Raw genomic sequence first — 22367 nt, 5'->3', positions numbered from 1 at the left:
GCTCCCCTCTCAGCGGGCTTTGCAGCAGGCTGTAAGCGGCAGGTGCACGTTGAGTTGGAGAGGTGCTGCCTTTGCCCCCTGGGTGCTCCTGGGAACTTTTCCCCTTGGATGTCATCTTCCTGCAGCTTCACGTTCTATGAGGCTTCCCCAGTTCTCACTGTGAATGTGCCAACCCCGCCATTGTCACTCATGGCCAGGCGGAGGGTCCCCCTCCGGCCACAGCATGACTTCCCTGTGCATGAAAAACAGACCAGCAAAGACTACCCGAAATTGTTAGAACCTTGTCATGTTTTTACACCACGTCTCTTCTAAGTTCCCGGTACTAGGTTCATTTATCAAAGGTTATCCTAAAATGAATGTAACCTAAAGAAATTTCCTGCGCAAGATAAGTGCACTGCCCCCAGGAAGAAAGATAACGCAGGTTAAGAACTAGCACTTAGAAACCAGAGGTTTTTCTCCGGAAGGAGTAAATTCTCTCTTCTGGACTCCTTGGGTACTTTCGGTCCCATGGTTTAAAAGAGACCCTCGAATTGCTAACTGTGTAACATTTTCCAGCAAAAGGCTGTTTGGTTAAATAAACACAGTAGGTCTAATGAATTGGGAAGATTTCATGTTCTAAAATTTGCCTTTTTCTGTGAGAAAGTTGCTCACAGATATATACCTTTTCCAAAGAGAAGAATCTGGGGAATGTGAATGCATTTCTATGCCAAGTAAAGTTAAGTGGAAGGTTATGGCATTTCACCCAAGCCTCGCTCTGGGCCATACTTACCTTGCCTTATCTTCCGTGGAATAAAGATCATGTACGCTAAAAGTGCCAGGTACTTGAGGAGAGACAAAGAGCTCTAACATGTAGTCCATACACTCAAATAAGAGGACACACACGGAAACTTAAATAACCATGCAAAGTGTGTCCCAGGGGATTGCACTGAGTAACTCAGATGGTTGGCACAGTGACTTCGGAGGAATTGAAGCAATCAGAGAACCTTCATCAGAGGAGGAAGAAAGTGACAAGGCTGTGCAGTGTAAATAGGAGTTGGCTAGTAGAGAGGAAAAAAGAACAGCATTTCATGCAAAAGGATGGAGGAATGAAAAGCTTAGAGGCGTTTTCCTGAGATTTGTCCAGAGGATGCTAAGTATGATGGGAAAACATCAGGAACATCCTAGTGAAAATCTTAAGTCTATTGTTTACTCCCTGTGTGGCCTTGAGATGACTAACCTCAGAACCACCATTCTCTCATCTGTAAAGTGAGCATAATAAAGAAAACTGAATAAAAAATCTCAACAGCCTTGAATGCTCAGTAGGCATTTCCCCAAATGGTCGCTGGTAGTATTGATCTCCCTGCTGCTGTCACATTTCCACCAGCAGCAGCACTATTTCTAATCTTACCTCTGCTCTCTACTTCTGTTCCTGCTATTACAGCCACTGTTAACTCCTGAGAGTGCTATGCTGATCTCTATGGGCAGGTCCCAGCCCAGCTCTTTCCCTGATTGTCCCCTTCTCCCAACCCCCCATTGCCGTCCATTCTCTGCTCCCTAAATTCTTTGTAAGGAGACCTCTGACTCGGACACAGCAGGGTGGGGCTGGTGCAGGCCAGACTGCAAAACCATCTTCCAAGACTGAATTCAAAGGTAAAACACTTGACCTCACGTTGCCCGTGAGTTATGGTGAGCAAAATGAGTCCCATGGAACTGGCCCTCTGGTTCGTAACAAGAACGCATCAGAGAACACGGATTGGGCCGTAGGGTTCCCTAGACCATTTTGCACAGCTCCAGGGATGCTTCAGATGTGCAGTGAGGTCTAGCTTGCTGATTGCTTGGACAGCAGCCGTGTGCCTGACGGCACCCAGGCTAGTTTGGCCGGCTGAGCAGGGGTGGGGGTCCCATAGCTCTGTTGTCATTCTTCCTTCCCCTTGAGTTGGAACTGGTTGTGTGGCATTTTTATTTTTATTTATTTATTTATTTATTTTAAAGACTTTATTTATTTATTTGAGAGAGAGAGAGAAAAAAACAGCATGAGAGGGGAGAGGGTCAGAGGAAGAAGCAGGCTCCCCGCTGAGCTGGGAGCCCGATGTGGGACTCGATCCCAGGACTCCGGGATCATGACCTGAGCCGAAGGCAGTTGCTTAACCAACTGAGCCACCCAGGCGCCCCAAGGTTGTGTGGCATTTTTAAAAATGTTTTCTATCTACTTGCCTTAGACATTCCTTCCCTTCAACATTTGAACTGCTCTTTAATAGAAACTGTGCATCAGTTACCTTAATGATGTTTATTCTGAGCATTTTCTTATAGAGCCACCTTGAATATTAGATGCATCCTTTAGGAACAGGAAAAGACATTAAAATATACAGAATAGGTAAAAACCCATGCTTCTCTTCAATATGACTTCATGACGCTGCAGAGAGAGGACTCTGTAAAGGAGTGGGAGGATTAAGAAATGTGCGAGGAAATTAATAAGGATGGCCTTCATTCCTTGTACCTGCTCTCTTTGTGATAATTTCCCATTTTCATTCCTGATATATTAGACTGCTCTCAAGGTTTCTATGTGATGACCTAGTCCCTCATTTCTTATTTCACTGACCAAGTTCTCCTACTTCACAGATAGGTAGAACTTGTCTGGTGCGCTTGTTAGAGATGTGTTTTATTGCTGTAGCTAGAGGTCTGGAGTATTTTACATGCTATTCTTGGAATTTTCAATTAGCAAATTTTAATTAACTAATTGAGGTTTCTTATTAAGCTTTTATGATTTGTCATAGTAGTCTAGCCATGCGTGCACCCTATTCTATTAAGAAGCCATTAAATCCTTAGGAACAGCCTGTGAATTCATTAATCTTACTGTAATGTTGCAGTAGTCGGAGTACAGAAGCAGGGGCATTTGTTAAGCTAGAGTCCTAAAATAGGATATTCTAGATGAGAAAATGTTGCAACAATGGAGCTGGGGCAAAGGAGGGAGATAGAGTACTCCGGAAAACCTGCAGACACCTCATTTGGATTTATTTTTGAGTCAGTTTTTATTCTTTTTTTTTTTTTTAATGCCTCTCTAGTGGATGTTCTGGAAATTTAGAATACTTCATACCAGCTGCACAACTTGAAATCCTGTAGAAAGGTCTTTATAGCTCTTCCCCTAAGCGGCCTGAGGTGACCTCTGAAAATGGTTCGCTATTCGCTTGACCCAGAAAACCCTACAAAATCATGTAAATCAGGAGGTTCAAATCTTCATGTTCACTTTAAGAACACAAGTGAAACTGCCCAGGCCATCAAGGGTATGCATATCCGAAAAGCCACCAAGTATCTGAAAGACGTCACTTTACAGAAGCAGTATGTGCCATTCTGTCGCTACAATGGTGGAGTTGATAGGTGTGCCCAGGCCAAACAGTGGGGCTGGACACAGGGTCGGTGGCCCAAGAAGAGTGCTGAATTTTTACTGCACATGCTTAAAAATGCAGAGAGTAATGCTGAACTTAAGAGTTTAGATGTTGATTCTCTGGTCATTGAGCACATCCAGGTAACAAAGCCCCAAGATGCGGCGTAGAACGTACAGGGCTCATGGTCGGATTAACCCATACATGAGCTCTCCCTGCCACATTGAGATGATCCTTACTGAAAAAGAGCAGATTGTTCCTAAACCAGAAGAGGAGGTTGCACAGAAGAAAAAGATATCCCAGAAGAAACTGAAGAAACAAAAACTTATGGCCCGGGAGTAAATTCTGCAGAATAAATGCAAATAAAAATAAAAAGAGGAAAAAAAAAGAAAGGTCTTTATATTGGAGCAGCCCAAGATGTTCAAGGTAGTCTCAGAGCAAGTGACATGATCCCTTGTGTCACCATTCCCTAGAAAATAAAAAGCACAAAATAGGTTTATTTTATAAATAAGCACTTAAAAACCACTTCTGAAATGCCAAGTGAGTCCTAATGTTTAGGATACAAAAAGCTAGAAATTTCTGGAATAAATGGCCAAGTGATATCAGGTTTAAGCTGGTGTCCTTGAAGGTCACAGGAGGAGTATTTTGAGGATTTAAACACAGTTCACTTACCTAGGAGAGAACTAAGGGAGATGTGTAGGTCAGATAGAAACAGGCCTTTGTCCCTAGAGGGGAAGGGGGTTGGCAAATGCAGACTCAGGACAGAACAGAAATGAATCAGCAGCATAAACTTTCCATCAACAAATGGCTTTATGAGTTACCAAACTTTGTTTTGAGTTTTAATGAAAAATTAAGATTTGCCATTACTCATGTGCAGCCTTGACTCCGGGATCGCAAATACATAGACTCTTCAGAGATAGCACTTCAACAAAGGTAACTGCCCCTCTGTTCTCCTCACACTGGCCCTGTGTCATGGAGGCAGGTGTCTGCAATAGCCAGGCCTGGCCTTAACCAAAATGGTGAGGTAGGTGAAGTTTGGCATGGCTGCATTTTTCACCCGTCCTCCTTCGTATGACTTTCCTGGTGTTCTCTGGACGTGTGCCGTTCCCCATAAGGTGCCCTCCTCCAGAAAGCAGTTCCTGGCATTGTTATGAGGGGGAAAAAAACCTTTCCTCTCAGAGGCTTTGAGAGTCCTGGTTGGGGTTGGAGAATGGGGTGCGATAAATGACCATTCCAAGTAGAGGGGCATTAGGGAATAATAATGAGCTCTGCTCATAAGGTTCATATACAAAGGGCATTGGCTAATCACAGCCTAATACATTACCCTCCCTGATAGCATTCCCATGTTAAAATATTTCTTGAATGCCTGAGCCATAAACCCAAAGAGCTTGATGTTAATAGGAGTCTTTGGACACATGGCAGAATCAGAGAGTAATTGAGTCAGCAGACCCCTTGTTTTATAGGACTAGTTGGTCACCTGCTCTCATGGGAACATGAAAGGGGAGGGTAAAGGGTAAATCCAAATTAGATAGGTGTTAGCCCATATATCACTTTCTACCCTGCTCTTTCATTGAAGTTCTCAGAGCTGAAGAAAGTGTCCTTCTCTTTGATCTTTAAGATCCTCTATGCCCTACTCAAGGACTTGGCTGGCCCTCTACTACATCCATGCCACAGTCCCCCACCCCCATCTAAACATAAGTTCATCTCCTTGTTCCTCCAGTGCTCCGTTAATCTGGTAAATGAAGTCCGCGTGTCCAAAGGTGAATTCTTCACATTTATATCCCATGAGATGCTCTTCAGAAGGATTCTATGGTCAATTTAAGTTTGGGAGATGCTATACATCATAGATCCCTATTCGTGGTGCAAGTTGGAAAGATTCACAATGCAAATTAAAGCCTCTGAGAATTTTTATTTTCACAAATATCTCTGATGAACTTGTTTAGCCTGGGGGTTCCAACCTGTATTTGACTATAGACCCCTTTAGGAAGTGCTGCATTAAGTTAAGATCATGCCTAGTGGTGACCTTCTATCTTACTATCACTCTGAGCTGGGTTTTTTTGTATAAAAACATGCCTTTTAGTGACACCGTCACAATCAGTTGTAAAATGAAAGGTAGGCAGGTTGCTGAGCAGGTGTGGGGATTGAGTGAGATAGAGGGACGCCTGTCCACCAGAATCCCTCACCATTGCACTCAGTCACCAAACAGTTTGTTCCTGACCCACAGAAAGCCTGAAATTCGAAGAATATGAGTCAACTTCTTGTTCATTTTTAGAAGCCAGGAAACTTACAGGGCTTTGGGGAGGTGATGTCCATCAGGAAAACACTCTAGAAAGCTAATTAAAAGGCTTTGAGTACTGAAAGTGTTTCACGGAAACAAATCATCGCAGTCCGATTGGAAAGGTCTCTGTCAAAAGCAGCCAAGAGCATTAACTTAGCACCGTTATAAATGAAACGATATAAATTACACCTCTTTTTCTAAAAACACTGAATTCAGGGAATGCGTGTTGGCTTGATTTTCATAGGAGTTACAAAGGATGTTTCACTTATTACCGCTTTTTTCTATTACTCCACAAATCTGGCAGAAACTAATGTTAAATATGTAAAAGACTAATATATATCTTGAGAAGTCGAGGTAGGCCAAACCACAGGAATTTATTGGCCAGCCTCCTTATTTGTCATGAAGTTAGAAGAAGTCAGTTAAGAGCATCCCACTTGAGCTTGAAAAGTCAAGGGTGGTGCTTAGATATCTTGCGCACAGATTGAGCCGGGCCTGCCTTGTCTTCCACATGGACCTCCACTGTGGTGCCTTTGATTTTTCACACAGTAATCACATATACACATGACAGGTGGGCACCCTGAGCCACCTTTCTTTGAGTTGCTGAATCTGGCCTTCATATATGGTCTGACCAGTCATAAGAGTGAAAAATTGCTAGAGTACAGGCTGGACTTCTTCTTTTGGGGCTGGAGGACAGGAAGGTCCCACAAAAGCCACCATGCTAAGTGTTCCCAGACTGAATAGCCCCACTCACTGCCCAGCCCCCCGCCGCCCTGTTGCGTGGTTAGCCCTTCCTCTACAGGTAGCAGCAGACCCTGAGCTTCCCGAGGGCCCTCAGTCGGGCTGAGAAGGGTGGTTGGAGAAAATTCAATGAAGGGAATCAGGTAAAAGAAACACTGTGGCACCTGTGAACCCATGTGTGTACCATTAGGAACTATGAGGAGGGGGGCTCCTACCCTGGGGGTGAAGGATGTCTGTCTGAAGCCTCTGGGATGCCTGCAGGTAGATGTTTAAAGCCTCATTTTTCGTGGTTCCTGGACAGCCTGCCTGGGAGGAGGAATGAGCAGGTGCACTGCAGAAAGGGGCTGGCAGGATCGGCGGGGGGGGGGGAGGGAATCAGACGTCACAGCACCTCTTTCACCATGCCAGCGTGATGGGAACACTGTCACTGTGGCTTCTCGGGTGAAATCTCCAGGGAGGAGCCCGCTGCGTTCTGATGGTCCAGGATAAACAGTCCATCTGTTCGCTGGGTTGTTGGAGCAACGGTGCTCCTTACCTTCTCTCAGACTCAGCCCATGACTTAACGATGGGTATGTTTTTTCCAGATCTTTGGTCTGATCTTAAAGGGGTTCAAGCATCATTTTCAGTGTACTTGTTTTCCAGTTGTTCAAGGCAAATTGATCTTGTTTTATGCCTTCCCCCAACAAAAGAATGTGGGTGTGTATGTGCTGCTGGCCTAGAGCCCTGTTTAGAGACAGAGATTCTGAGGATCTGGACTCTTCTGATGAGGTCAGTTCTGAGGTCGCACACCCCAGCCAAAATGCAGGGCTCACCCTCTCGAAGCTGAGCTTGAGATTACATTGCTGGCACTTCTTCTAACTACGAAGTCAAGCGGCTGGATTTGTCGTTTGCCTTGGTGACTAAAACAGCACATTTCAGATTCAGCATTAAGTTTGTAAATCCTTTTTATACACATAAATTTTAATCTCAAATGTTACCTTCCAAATGAATGCCAGAATTGGGTTTGGACAGTTTTTACCTCCTGGCTGAAGTTAACACAGAGCCCACACCTCAAAACGTTGTTCAAGCTTAAAATTTATCCACCTGCACATTGGACTAGAGGGGCTTGAAAAATTGAGAAAGTGGAGAGAATATTTTTAGTACATAGGACTACATAGCCTTATATTACTTAACTTTTCAGATTATGTTTGCCAGCTGGAAAAACTTGAGTTTGGTAGAACTTGAGGCCTCATCAAATATGTGTTCCATGCTTTTAAAGTAAAGTAAGCTCAGGATTGTGCTAATACTGTAACTAATATCCCATGCTACTGCCTTTAGAGCAGGGGGGAAAATGCCCTTTTTTTCTCTGCTAAAGATGATTTTGTTTAATATATGAAGCTCTTTGTTGATCAGGATATGGTTCCATTTGGTACCATTTAAGGGATCAAATAGGTAAGACTTTTTATATTGAATATTGATAGCAGGTGCCTTCAAATCCCTACCATGTTTGTACTCTCATAAGAATAAAAATATCTAAATGTGTTTTTTCCTGAACATGTTTTAAATGCACTTCTGCATCTGTACTTATAAAGGGAAGAAAATGGACTAAAGTCGGTAACATCTGATTTTAATGAAAGAGGAACATGCTTGTTTAGCTCTCCCAGCCCTGTAGCTGCTTATGGTTCTCTTCAGCCCCTTTTCCTTGGTGATTGGTTGTCTAGAGAGAGAACTCCACTCCCAGCTAAAGCTCAGCCACTTTGGGAAGGCCTAAAGGGATTTGATTTCTTTGAGCCAGATCTGTATTTCAGCTGTTGGCGTTACTTACGAGACCTATGAAAGAATGTGAACGGAGAATCAGTGGATTAGGCTGTAATTTTGTACTCATGGGCTGTTCTGCATTGGCAAAGGGACCCCTGTTTGGATCGGTGGCACAGGTGAAGCCTAGGAACCATGTCACGGTGTGCCAGGATCGATGCCCTAATCCCGTTTTCTCTCTGATGAACTCCAGCTGATCCCTCAAAAGCCAGCTTCCCCAGAAAGGCTTCCCTGACCCCTCCTGCCCCTTACAGTTAATCATTCCTTCCTCTGTGCTGAGTGTTGCCTTCAGCTTGTGCAAAAGTGGTTATGGTTCTCTGTGTACCTGTCTTCCCTATAGACTATGGGCTCTTTGAAGGCAGGGGCTTTTTTTTTTTTTTTTAAATGCCAGGAACTGAACACAAACTCCTTGTTACACTGAATTGAATTGCTGCTAATGCAGCTGTCCTGACCCACCCCACTAGCCTCATCATTAACCAGTTTTTCATTCTGCAAGTATTTACTGAGAATCCTGAATACCAGAATTTGAATGTTTGCTGAATGAACTAATTCATCATGTAGGAATAGACACATTTAGATTGCTGTAGCTACACAGTGAGTATGGTTGCCTAGGAAAGATGACCGAAATAAAAAAAATAAGCATATGGCTTCTGCTTTAACATCTCAAATGCATGCTTTTACTTTTTCTTTGCATATACTGTGGTAGCAAGTGCTTTAGAACCTGGTAGAAATTTCCTTATTAAATATCAGAGACCTCCATGTTTAGTTAGGCTCGTAGTGGTAGTCTTTCAGCTTAGCAGAACTAATGCATCCAAGAATGTAGGGTATAAGCCATCAGAGGGTAAACTACAATATTATTCCTAAGGAAGTTATCAAACCCAGATTTAAATGAAAGCACATATTTATGTAGAGGAGATGGGCATAATAATAATAACTGTCGGGGCGCCTGGGTGGCTCAGTCGTTAAGCGTCTGCCTTCAGTTCAGCTCAGGTCATGATCCCAGGGTCCTGGGATCGAGCCCCGCATCGGGCTCCCTGCTCTGCGGAGAGCCTGCTTCTCCCTCTCCCACTCCCCCTGCTTGTGTTCCCTCTCTCGCTGTGTCTCTCTCTGTCAAATAAATAAAATCTTTAAAAAAAAAATAAATAACTGTCTTGAGCCTTTACTGTGTGACAGGCACTGAGCCAAGCTTCCTGAGTAGGATGGGTGAATAGAAGTAATAATAAGTCCAGTTTAAGTGGTTTACGGTCATAAAAGAATGGGCAAGATAATGGAATACATACAACCATTTATTTAAATACCATTTTAAAAGGAAAACGTAGTAGCCTTGTTTTGTGTTTGCAGAAAACTAGAGAAAGGTTAAGTTCTCCTGCGTGCAGGGGGAATGTCTTTTTTATGATTGAAATCCAGATTGTTTGAGCCATCAGTGCATTTTTAATAGAAACTTTTTGTGCCAATTTATAATATTGTGTCCTGTGTTTGGCCTTGGAATAACCATTAATTTGTGGATACTGTGACAACTACTTAGTGTAGTTCTGTACAGCACATTGTAGACTAAGTATTGGAGTAAATGAAATATCTAGCTCATAGTACATAGTCCTACTAAGTAGGACAATACGGAGTTCAAGTTTTGTTAACTAATTTGGTTCAAAGTTAAAATGACTTCATATATCCAGCCCTGTATTTGATCTGTGGTTTTTAATAACTATGGGTTGACAATTATTGGAGCCATTATCATAAGCTCATTTTATTGGTACAATGTATGCCTATCTAGAATTACTCAGAGAAGTCCCATGCCCATGATAGTTGGCCATTCATGGATTGTCTTCCATAGATGCATTTTCATCACACTTAGATGAGGGTCACTGGACAATCCCAGTCCCTCTTGGGAGGGATAGAGTTCTGAGCAGATGCTCTAAGCATGCCTAAGGACACTGAACCATCTTGAAGATAAAGCAGCATTGCCTGTTTAGGCCCTCAAATGATTTACTGTCAACCATGTAGGGTGGCACCCAGGTGTCCTACTATAACTTCAGACTATATAGACTCAACAACATTGCAAAGAAAAGGGGAAGTCTTCCACTGAGATCTGGCTGACCCAAGTAATCACTTCTATATTACTTTGTAGATTACAAAACATTTTAATCCCTAAGTAATTTAGGTGTTTAACATAATTACCCCTAAGTGTAATCTCATTTTTTATGTTCATGATGATACTACAAAAGTTTGAACCTCGAAAATGTTAACAGATGTCTGTGAAAACTCAAATGTATGCCCATGTCTAACAAGGGTGGAGGGCTGTGGGGTGAGGTGGTATCAAGACTATCATGAAGAGCAGGGAAATCTCTAATGGGTCTGATGCCAGGGTATCCAGTAAATGGAAGGGACACTTAGAGTCAGGAATCCCAGGAAGTTTCTAAGTTGGAGTTAGGAGCTGGGGGTGGGGAAGTAGTTTTGCCTAAATCTAAAGGGGAAACTTGAGGCTCCTGACATACGTCCAATGAACCTGGTGGAGCTGTGAGACAGAGCTTCTTGAAGACTGGCATTGGCTAGGAGGTCAACTTCTAAATGCCCACAGAGCCCACTGTATGGGTCAGGAGCCATGTGGCAAAGGTGGTCTTCATTGTCATGAGCGTGGCGGCAGGGAAGTGGATTCTGGGACTACACATGCAGTCTGAAAGCTGGCAGTGTGGGGACCTCAGCTACAAAAGAGGAAAAGGAAAATATTGCAGTGTTGGGTGGGCACAGCTACAGAAAGGATCATGGGAGTCAGGTGGTGCCCAAGGGTCAGCAGAATCAACCTGGCTACTTCTGTTGAGAGTTGTCTTTTACCACAAACTCTTCCCTTTCTCCCCACCCCTCCATGGCCTCCCAGAATCCTGATACGGAGCAGTCTTGTTCTACAGAATGTATCAGAATGACTGTTGAATTGGAGAATTCTTGAGTTGGGGGGCGGGGGGAGGCAAGGAGTAGCAATCTGGGTAGTGATGCAAAGCATGTACCTGATGGAGGGAGCAGCTTTTATGCTATAAGTACGCAGCTGATAATGGGGCCCATTGAATGCAGCAGCCTCTTATCTAGCCTTGTGAATTTGTGGGTGCACATTTTAGCATATGTCCTAGGCCTTCCAGGCATCCAGAAAATGGGTGTCTTCTAAGAGCAGGTGGTAGTTAGTGATGTTAGCTGCCAAGGGTTCTGATCACCGGAGTGGGGTTGAACACTGGCACAGTTGTGTGAGTCTAGATGAGACAGTTTCCAAAATAGAGCTCCGGAACTCAACCACTACTCAAGTATGATAGTTTAAATCCTGTAATCTCCAGTTTTTTTAACCACCAAAAAGATGGGATATGGCTTACAGGAAGGACTCTAGCTTGGTTAACATTACTGTGATGAGAACTGATGAATAAAACTGACCCAGATTTCTTCAAGTCTTGAAAGTTGTAGACCTATCCACAAGCCCTTGTAGACCATCAGTCTTTACAGACCATTGCTCTACTCCTGTTCCTTACACCCTGGCCACACATGCTCCTACGTGCCTGGAGGTAATCTTCAGAATATGGGGCTGTTGGGGTTATTCCAGCCCCTTGAAAATACACGGATGCACAAACGCTAAGTCATCCATTGTAGCGGTAATGAGAGACTATTACTGAGGTTTCTTCTTGGGCTGTTTTTCCACAGGCATTGTAGTGTAGTGGGAAAAATTAATGTAGAAAAAAATAATGCTTCATTTGGACCTTAAAGTCTGTAATATTTATCACCAGATTTGTTTGATTCCATGAAACTCCTGTGAGGGGAAGAAAATAGACACGCTGCCTTCTGTTTAATTTTTACCAAATAGCAGCATGTAGTGTCTATTTGACCACCTTTGTGGTGAGAAGCTGGAGCACCTCAGACAGTTTCTCTTCTTTGCCCGGCCTCCCGGGGTCCCTTGAGTCCCCAGTTCCCCCAAATCAGCAAGTCACCTGTCACCCACCAACCTGCTGAGTAGCCCTGGTCACCGTCATCAGCACGAAGGCCTGTGTACGTCATACCCACCCCCTAGTCCCCGGCATCCTCTCAGGCTTTTTGGCTTCTCTGGCACCTTCTGCTACAAGCTGACCAAAGACCTCGGTAAGGTGAGGAAAGAGAGAGAGGAAGGCCAGTGGAGGCCAGGCCTGGAGGAGGGAGGCAGGGTTGGCTGTTGGTCATCAGTATCGTGTCCAGGCAGCACTGGCAGCAGGCACTAACAACAGGGCAGAGGTCTAACAACTTTTCAGCAAGCATACCTGGGCTTTGATCCACAGTGAGGAGTGGCTGGTGATGGCAATTTATTACCGTATGTCACTATAGATGTAAGTAACCAAAGAGAAGCGGGGGGTAGTAAACTTGCTACATTTTGAATTTTACGTTTTTTGGTTGATTTGCAGAGTATCACAGATCCAGGGGGAAATACTAAGGAGTGTGGGCTTGACTAAATTATGTGAAATATCAAGAAATAAATGCTCTATTAAAGCAGATTCATTTTGGGGGTGCCTGGGTGGCTCAGTCGATTGAGTGCCCAACTCTGTTTTGGCTCGGGTCATGATCTCCAGATCGTGGGGTCGAGTCCCCTGGTGGGCTCTGAGCTCAAGGCAGAGTCTGCTTGTCCCTCTCCCCCCATGTGCATGCTCACACTCTCTCAAATAAATGAACAAAATCTTTAAAAAAAAAAAAAAAAGATTCATTCGAAAGAAGCAGAAGCTCTTATGAGCCACAAATGCCAAAAAAGAACAGAATTACTGAATGGTAGATTTCTTAGTAAACTAGTTCCTATTATGTTTATAGATGGCTACTATTATGTAATGGTTATAAATCCATTAGCAAAAGTATGCCAATGATGAAATTGATCTGTTAACAGAGAGCAAAATAAGACAAGACTTTTTTTTTTAATCTTGGAAGTATTTGAAAGCATTTAAAACTATTTTGCAAATATGACATTATGAGCATCCTTGGGCTTGGTGATTAAATAATCTACCCTACTAGAAAGCAACAAAAACGTAGACTCTCTGAAGATAATCAAAATGCATAATTATCACTTGCTATATTAGCTGACATGACACACGGAACAGACATAAGGCTTTTATTTTCATCTCAGAGAGGAAAAATTGTTCTGTGCTCCTACTCTAAAATGATCTGGACCTTAGGCAGGTTTTCCTGAAAGCAAAAAATACAGAACCATTTCTGATTAAGTGGGCACAAGATAATATAGCTATCCAGAACATTTTGAATTCTTTTTTCCCTCTTAGGACAGTGGCACTTGTTGGTAGCTTCATTTCTATTTTGCGGCCTCACTCTCCTTCCAAGGGGCAGAAAAAGATTTTGGATCATTTGGCTTTGCAGGAAACCCCTTGCCTAGCTTCTATTTCTCGAAACCGCACCCTTTTTGGAATCCTGTCATCAGCTATGATGGGACTATTAATACATTTTGGAATTCAAGAAATAATCTTTGACCCTTCCCACTATGCATTATCATCTGAAAACTATCACAAGACCTTAGGATCCACATTGGTACTTCTGGGGTACTGAACTGAGGTGGTGGAGGGGGAGCCTTTGAAAAATCAAGACCAGAGCTTAAACACACAGCTGTTGGACGCACTTTTCTTCTTAGGACAGTGGCACTTGTTGGTCAGGATAGTCTGTCCTTGGTTATTGGAGTAAGGAGGAGACCGACATAGTTCACTATTAAGCACGTGGGCACAACCTTGAAATAGTCAACAAAACCGTTCTTCACCTTTGGATTCACAAGCCTACTTAGTCTAAATCTTCCTATAAATCTGCTTGAGGGAAGTTAAATAGTAGCAACATTCAAGCCACCTTTGGAGCGACTCAGTGGCCTAGAACAAATGGCTCCTATTTTGTATAAAGCCAATACCTACACACTTAATTCTGTTGGAAATAATGCCTTCTTGTTTTACTTTGTTTAAAAGTGTGCCCAGTAGCTATGTGGTTAAGCTCTGGCCTTGAAAGCTTTTTTTAAAGGCTCCCTCCCCCCAGTTCAGTACCCCAGAAGTACCAAAGTGGATTCTCAGACACTTCCCCAAAGATCCGAGATGGAAGGACTGTTTTCTTGTAAGTCTTGTGATGGGTTTTAAGATGATAATGCGTAGCGGGGAGGTATCAAAGATTATTTCTTGAATTCCAAAATGTATTAATAGTCCCATCATAGCTATGATAGGATTCCAAAAAGGGTGCGGTTTCGAGAACTAGAAGCTAGGCAAGGGGTTTCCTGCAGAGCCAAATGATCCAATATCTTTTTCTGCCCCTTGGAAGGACAGTGAGGCCCCAAAATAGAAATGAAGCTCCCTGGGGCTGGCTTTACTCAGACTGCTGGAGTGCTAACTGCTGACATGTGTTTTTATGAATATTGTTGCTAATGGAAACAGCTTCAGGCAAATGACAGCACCCAAGATTCTCATGTGACCCCTGCATGATTTTTGGAAAAACGTGACTTTACCAGAAACAATAAATGAAATCCCGCGCCCATATGTTTCAAGCAAGTTCAAGAAACTATTTTGTTGGCCTGAGACCAGGACTGTGAAATAAATAGCAGGAATAATTAATTTTTAAGATGTGGTCAACATTATAAAATGAAAAATCTGATAATAGCTGCTTAAATCTGGCATCCACATACCAAACAAATTATAGTCTACCACTTAAGTCACAGTTTATATTTCAGATTACTTGATTTTTTTTGGTAGAAATGTGTCGATAGGCCTATTTTTCAAAATAGGAGGCCAAATGGCAAATGGTAGGATACTTGGAAAATTAAGGGATAGGTCTGCAGGCAAGCAAAGGCCTGTTAAAACCTAATGCACTGTTGACTCTGCCTTTGAGCCACACGTTGTGTTGAACTGGATTCACGCGGAGAACAATTTGGAATACGGAGGATACAAATATGACTAATAGCACAGCGGGCACACATATCACATTCCTTATTACTAAAGCGTTTGGAAAGATTTAGTTGCCTTTGTAGTGTTCTGAGAGAGTTAAATGGTATCAGGCCGTTGAGCTCTGCCCAGTGGGGCAATAACTTGCATGCAAAACTTGTCTGTAGAGGATGTGTTTCCATAGTTTTTGCAAAACCGTATGTGGAATTTGAATGTATGTTTAAGAACATGCGAGGGAGGGATGTGGTACAAAGCAATTTCCACATCAACATTGCATCGTGTCCTAGGAATCCAAGGAAATGTGAAAATCAGGAGACAGACTTAAGCCCGTGAGGTTTCATTCCCAGCCAAAATCTGAGTTTACCTTGAACAGAGCAAGGTAAGGAGAAGCTTCAGGATATGGAAAACTGGACCACCAGATCTCTCTGTGGCACACGTTGAGTCTCCGCTAACTCCCTGGAGAAGGAGCTGTGTATCTTGCCCCAAAATGACAGCAGCGCTCATCAGAACAAATGCAGGAGCACTTACTTGATGGGGCAGCAATGAATGCTCACACTGGGGGATGACCGAAGCGCCACCGGAAAGAAAACTAACCCACACGGTGTTTATGAAACACTTGATTTACACCCTCGTGGCACTAACTTGGCATCGTATGGAGGGGAAAGATTGGCCCCCTCATTTGAGATTGTACGTGAAGGAAGTAATGGAGGAGGCCCGAGGTATCGGGGAAGAGGGAACACATTATTTCAGAAGGAAATGACCACATTCCTTTCTTGCATCTCCCCGGATCTGTCTCAGGAGACCCTCATCTGGGTCTCATTAGCCATCCAGCCTCGCAGCCTCCTGCTGGCATGGAGGCGTCTACCCTGCCTTCCCCTTCCCTGCATTTCCCACAGCCTTGAATCCTTCTCGCAAGCCATCTTGGGTGCAGCCCCTCACCGGACAGGGTGAGTTCTCTGTCCTTTCTGCATCGACCACATGGCCCAGGAGGAGGGCATGTGAACAGCTGTATTTCCATAGGGGTCCACTTGAGAGGGGGCGCGTCTAATCTGGGAAAATTCAGAACCATCTTTGAGGAGGTTTGCTTCAAGTTCGGCTCAGAACCTCTGCGCTGCTCTGGGTCTTTAGCAGCCTGGCTTGGGAAAGGCAGGCAGGTGAGGCAAGAAGGGGGCCCTGTGGCAGAATTGAACAGTGGTGGTATTTCCACTCAAAAAAGCAAGCTTCCCAGGAATCACAAAAGCCAGGGGAGAGGAGGTCTGTGCCCCAAAATTACTACCTATGGCTGAACATGTGTGAGGTCATGTGATGAAATCGTCCCCCCTCTTGCCTCACTCCCCAGAACCCCCTGTGCCCATGAAAAGATCGAGGCTTATGTTTCAGGCTTGGTCCTACCCTGATGCTTTGTGCTTTTTCACAGCCGAGAGCCAGAAAGGGATGTATTATTTATTGTGCCTTGTAATTGAAGTGCCACATAACAGCATAGGGTAATATTCTCAGGCCAGTGTCAATCTCTCCCATCCTTTCCACTAAAAGCATTTGTCAAAGTAAATAAAATCCACCAAGGGGCCCTGCCTATTTAGGGAAGTGGGAGCTTTGGCTTTGGCTCACTCTGCCCTGGGCTCTGAACCATACCAGTCATGGGATGTTGGGCAAGTCCTTTCATCTCTCTTAACCTATTTCATGGTCTCTGAAGGGAAGATGATAAGAGGGATATCGTGTGGATTCAACAAAGGAAAGCAATCCCCACCAGAGACTGGCCTGGAATAAATGCTCATTTCAGTAAATGCTGCTCTGTTCCCTCAGGCCAGGGCAGGTTGCCGTGTTTGCCTCCGCTGATCGTTCAGAAGAGTCTCAGCTTTGGTTTTGAATAGTTGAGGGCATTTGTACCTGTCGGTAGGAGGCTGTAGTGAATGATCTGTGGGAGTAACTTTCAGCTCAGCTATCCTCTTAAATTCTGACTAGGGTAAGAGAGGGAGATTGAGTGACAGGACCCAGGTAGGACATTGTGCAGGGCACAGAGTGAGCGGTTCCTAAACGTCACTTGTGGTTGATCCTATCTTGATCATGGGAAAGGAAATGGGGAGAAAGTAAATGGGTATTCATCCCCCACTATGTGATGGCACCATGCTAAGTGTTTCTACACTTGTTACCTCTTAATCCTCACCGAGACCCTAGTCAGCAAGGGGATGGTGTCAGCTCCATTCTTCAGTTGAAGCGATTCATTCCAAGTCACAGCACTTCAGGGACGGAGCTGAAATTGAACTCAGATCCTGATTCCGAATGCCCTGAAAAGTCCTAGAATTGTGCCATTTTACACCTCCGCCTCCCTAGCCTCCACTTTCCAGTAACTTCCCTCCTGTGGGCCATGCTTAAGCTGGCATAAATTTCAAAAACAGCTAATTCTTCCTGCTGGACGGGCCATAAGTAAGATGCATCATAATTAGCTATGTCTGATTGACCTCCTGTTGTCCTAAGCTGTAGCCCCTAATTGTCTGGTGGTGGGGGTTTTGCTATGGTTAGTTTTATCATTTTGACAGTTTGCTAATAAAAGGTCACCGCAGGTACAGAAGTGCTCTGATTTACATATGGCAAGTAAAAGGGCATTATGGGAAGTCAGCATCTAAGGTAGGCCTGTGCATTTGTTGCTATTGACACCCATGCTGAGATTCCATAATTGACAAGAAATGCTATTATTAAGCAGGTCTGTTGAGATAATTAGCACTCAGGGTTGCATTTTTAATCGGACTTGAGTCAGATAATTTATCACAGCAGTAGCAAGCTGTCAGGGTCACACAATAAATACTCATTAAGGCTGAATAAAGATTAACCACAGGCTGAAAGAGAATTAGGCCAAGTAGTAACATTTGATTTCAATATTTACAGTGCTAACTTAGACTGGTATTGGCAAAAAGATCAGATCCCCAAATTGAGCTCATTTATGAAGGAAGAAGAGATGTTGAGATGCCTGAGTGGGAATCTTTTTAAAGCTTGAAATCTTATTCCTGACTGATTGCCGAAAGTATTAATTTTGAAAGGCTCATTTGGTACAGCTGTACTGGGAGCCTTGATATCTCTGCATTAATAAGATGACAATTCCAAACAGAGAAATGGTGCATCTTGAAGGCACGCCTAATTTGTTAACATTAGTCAGATCCTGCACTTTTAATTTAATGCAACTCGCTTGTCTGTGGTTCATACATGGGCAGTTTATGGCACTTCAAGTTAATTAGAAACACCTACCATTAAAACATGCAACATCTTTAAAGGAAAAAGGAAGTCATTTCAGGCCAGTATATTACCAGGCCAGGACATTTATGTACTTGCTGATAATTTACAGTATATTAAAGATAGGGAACCAAATGAGAACATTAGTATTTATGAATACAGTAAATTTTGTTGACAAAACCTGTGTAAAAGGTCAGATACGGAATCCCCAGCAAATGTGCAGTTTGTTTATCAGACCGAGAGGCTTAGATTTTAATAGAAAATTAATTTCAAGGGCTGCATCATGGGTGTAAAACCCCCACTGAAGACCCAAGACCCATGTAGCCCCTATCGGAGCCTACCCCCACTCAGGGACCAACGGTCATTGGCTGGCATGGACCATCGTTGGCATCTTGGTGCTGTTATCAGACTTGGGGGATTTCAGCCAGATCGCTGTCATCATCAGAGAGCTTTTGTTAAAAGCCTAATTCCGCTTGCAGTCTTTTCTCTGTAGAAAGATGATAGGTGAACTCCTGAGACAGGGCTTCTGTGTACTGGAAATGCAAGCTCTAGAAAGACAGTGGATTAGACTGAGGCAGGGACTCTGAGGTGGGTTTAGGACACAGGGCACTTGAGGGCCTGAGGGGACCAGGCTGAGGGGGTTTTTGATGTCCTGAGGTCAGGAGCTGCCAGGGGGAGACTGATTCCAGGGGGGAGAAAAAGGAGAGAGCACATGAGAGATGGGAGGGTTTGGTGGCCAGCGCAGAAAGGTGTTGCCTTTTTCACCAGCCCTTCCAGGGAACTTACCATAAATAAACTGAAGAGGTCTTTGTGTTCCGGAGTTCATTTCCAGTGGTGGGTGCTCAGGACTGGCAGAGTGTTGGGTGGCAAGCAGGTAAGAGGGGAACAGAGGACAGGTGGCAGGAATTGGCTTTCTTCCCAGGAGACTGCTCACTGCCATCACCCTGGGGGTCCCGATCCACACCCGAAGTCTGACCCCCTGCCTGTGAGAAGCCCTCCACGCCCTCCTCATTGGCCATGGCAGCCGCAGAATAGGCTTTCAACCTTAGCTGGAAAGAGACAGGGTTAATTACAGACAAATAGGAAAGCAGAGGCCCCGATTCCAGTTTATTCATCTCAGTTAACGGTGTGTTGATCTTGTGATGGGAAGCCAGGGACGAAAGCAGATCTGAATCCTCAGAGCTTCTCATGAAGTTGGGAGACACACCGGTAAGTAACCATAAAACCAGGCTTCTATGGTGAGTGCCAAAATGTAAGAAAAACAGCATGTTAGGGTCGCTGATGGCAAGGTGACATTTAGCCTGTGGTCTTACACGCAGGATCATCCCACTTCTAAAAGGCCGCTGTTACTTTTTGCAGAAGTAATAGGGCTGCCTACGCCAGGGTAGCGTAGCTCATCCCCTTCTCTGCAGATCCGGAATCCCGCAAGCCGGGTCCGCTGCTCTCCGAGTGCTGGGTGCGGAGGCAGGTCTGTGACCTGCACCACGGACAGTGAGGCTTTCCTTCCCATCCCACTTCCCCTTCTAGGCTACTCCTCATCCTGGTTCTCCGTCCTTCCCCACCCCAAGCCGTTGTTTCTACCTATCTTGGCTTAGCTCCCTGTCAGTTCATCTTTGCTAAGCAGAGAGTTGATAACTAAAGAGTGTTCTTCCTGGAATCTTGATATTTTAAGCAGTGAATTCCTAATAACCAAATCGCTCCCAAGGTCCCGAGTAATGAATCTCTAACTGTAGCATTTTGTTAGTGTATTTTGGAGTGAAAAGGTCTGCTCTGTGCTCCTCAAACCACATTGCGTGGCCAGCCACTATTTGGCTCTGCAACACCAGGGGTATTTTAGAGACATGGCCCAAGTGTCTGGTTTCTAGCTAAACAGCGATGAAGGTAAAAGAGGCAGAACGCCCTTAGGGAAACAAGAGTGAGAAGCACTCCCCATGGAGGGGCGGGGATCAGAACTCACAATTTTCAGGTCTTTAAAAAAGAATCCTTAAAAGCAAGCACGTAACTGTTAACAGTAATGGCTACCATTTACTGACCACTTCTTGCCACACGAGAGCATTTTGCGTTGCGTTAATTCGTGCAGGCCTCATAGCTGAATGATCCCCATTTCACAGATGAGGTACTTGAGGCACAGAGATAGTAAGTAACTCATCCAAGGCTGTAGCACCTGTGAGGTGGGAAGCTGAGATTAATATGCTCTGGAAAGCCGTGGGGCTGCAGCAAGATGCCAGGGCCAGGACAGAGAAACAGGTTTCCAGAGGATCTGAGCGCAAACACAGATGCTTGGGGGCGGCGGGGAGGTTGGTTGTATTTCAGGGAAAAGTTAATGTTAAAAACAAAGAAGCCATGTGCCTACGTACAATAGAACCTAAGTTCCCTCAAGTGAAAAAGACCTAAAAGAGCAGGGTTCACTTGAGGATTGCATCTGGCCATTCATTCCAACAGATGATAATGAAACTTGGCAGAACCTTTGTTAAATTGCTAGAGACTGGGTCAAGCCATGAATCTGTTAAGAATTTGGCTGTGAAAGTGTTTGTGATAGAAAAAAAAAAAAACAAAACTGAATAACCGAAACGCTCTTCAGTTGGAGATTGATTCAGTAAATTGAGTGTATTCATCCTATTTAAAACCATGAGGTAGTGACCTAAAAATATGTCCAAAATATATTGCTAAGTTTAAAAGAAAAAAAAAATTTTTCCGAAGTGCTACAGTCTTTCATATATGTATATATTAAAAGTTGGTAAAGAGAATACACTGAAGGGGCGCCTGTGTGGCTCAGTCGTTAAGCGTATGCCTTCGGCTCAGGTCATAATCCTGGGATTCTGGGATCAAGCCCCACATCGGGCTCCCCGCTCAGTGGGGAGCCTGCTTCTCCCTCTCCCACTCCCCTGCATATGTTCTCTCTCTCCCTGTGTCTGTCTCTGTCAAATAAATAAAATCTTAAAAAAAAAAAATACACTGAAAAATACAATTTGGAGTCAGCCCCAGCAACTGACAGTGGTTGGGATGGGACTGTACAAACTTTCCCTTTTTACATTGTAAATAATTCTGTAACATTTTGATGTTTATGGTAAGATATGTTGCTTTTGAATTCCAAAGAAACAGATAAAAACCAAGTTTTAATGGACAGTCCTATGCAGTCAGGTAAATGAGATTTCCTAATGGGATATAAAGCTTTTTCATAGCATATTGATTCTATTGTTATATACCGATAAAAACAAGAGAGAACACAGATTGCTTAATTTTTTTTCTTATTTGTAAGCAATAAATCCATTCTGATAATTTTTTCTTTTTTTAAGATTTTTTCATTTATTTGACAGAGACAGCGAGAGAGGGAACACAAGCAGGGGGAGTGGGAGAGAAGAAAGCAGGCTCTCCTCTGAGCAGGGAGCCCGATGCGGGGCTCCATCCCAGGACCCTGGGATCGTGACCTGAGCCAACGGCAGACGCTTAATGACTGAGCCACCCAGGCGCCCCCATTCTGATAATTTTGAGTGTTTTCGAGTCAATAATTTATTTTCCACTCAGTAGATGAGCTCTGAGAAGAGAGAGATCATATTTTGGTTACCTGGGAGCAAATCAGAGTAAGAGTACATCATAGAAGCATTCAAAAGGCCGAGTTCAACAACAACAAAAATAGCCACTTCATTTACTGAGTAACTGCTAGGCACCTCATTTGCTCCTCACTAGGCCCCCTGGAGTATTATATTGGTCCCTGTTTCTCTGGAAAGGCAAGGCAAGGCAAAGCTAGGGTAAGCGGAAGTCTGGGGCTTCAGACCTTCTCTGAATTACTCTTCCGGAGTCCTTGTTAACCATTAAGCTTAACTGCTTCCCCATGGAGTAAATGGCTTGAGAACCAAAGCTTTCTTTGTAATGGCCGTATCTCCTCGGTCTCTAAGAGCTATGCCCAGAAAGTTGTTGGCAAGACTTCAACAACTCTAGTTGACACCAGGTACTATAAGTACATGAAGACAACCGAACATGGTCAGCAAAGCCTCACATGAGGATTTAGGAATGAGTAAACCGCTTGTCTGGGGAAACAAATAGAGCAAAACTAAACATTAGAACGTTAAA

General features: G+C 43.9%; 1 protein-coding gene and 1 pseudogene across 6 annotated transcripts in view; both read left to right on the top strand.

Moving 5' to 3' along the window:
• Positions 1-22367, top strand: part of JAZF1 (JAZF zinc finger 1) — a 325686-nt gene that overhangs the window by 209501 nt on the left and 93818 nt on the right. The gene's annotated exons all lie outside the window — the stretch shown is intronic.
• LOC118020912 lies at positions 3024-3727 on the top strand (annotated as a pseudogene).

The sequence above is a fragment of the Mirounga leonina genome, unplaced genomic scaffold (genome assembly GCF_011800145.1).
Source record: "Mirounga leonina isolate KUSES-001 unplaced genomic scaffold, KU_Mleo_1.0 Mir_174, whole genome shotgun sequence".
NCBI classification, from domain to species: Eukaryota; Metazoa; Chordata; class Mammalia; order Carnivora; family Phocidae; genus Mirounga; species Mirounga leonina.
Note: the sequence above shows the minus strand (reverse complement) of the source record. Positions and strands in the feature narration are given on the sequence as shown.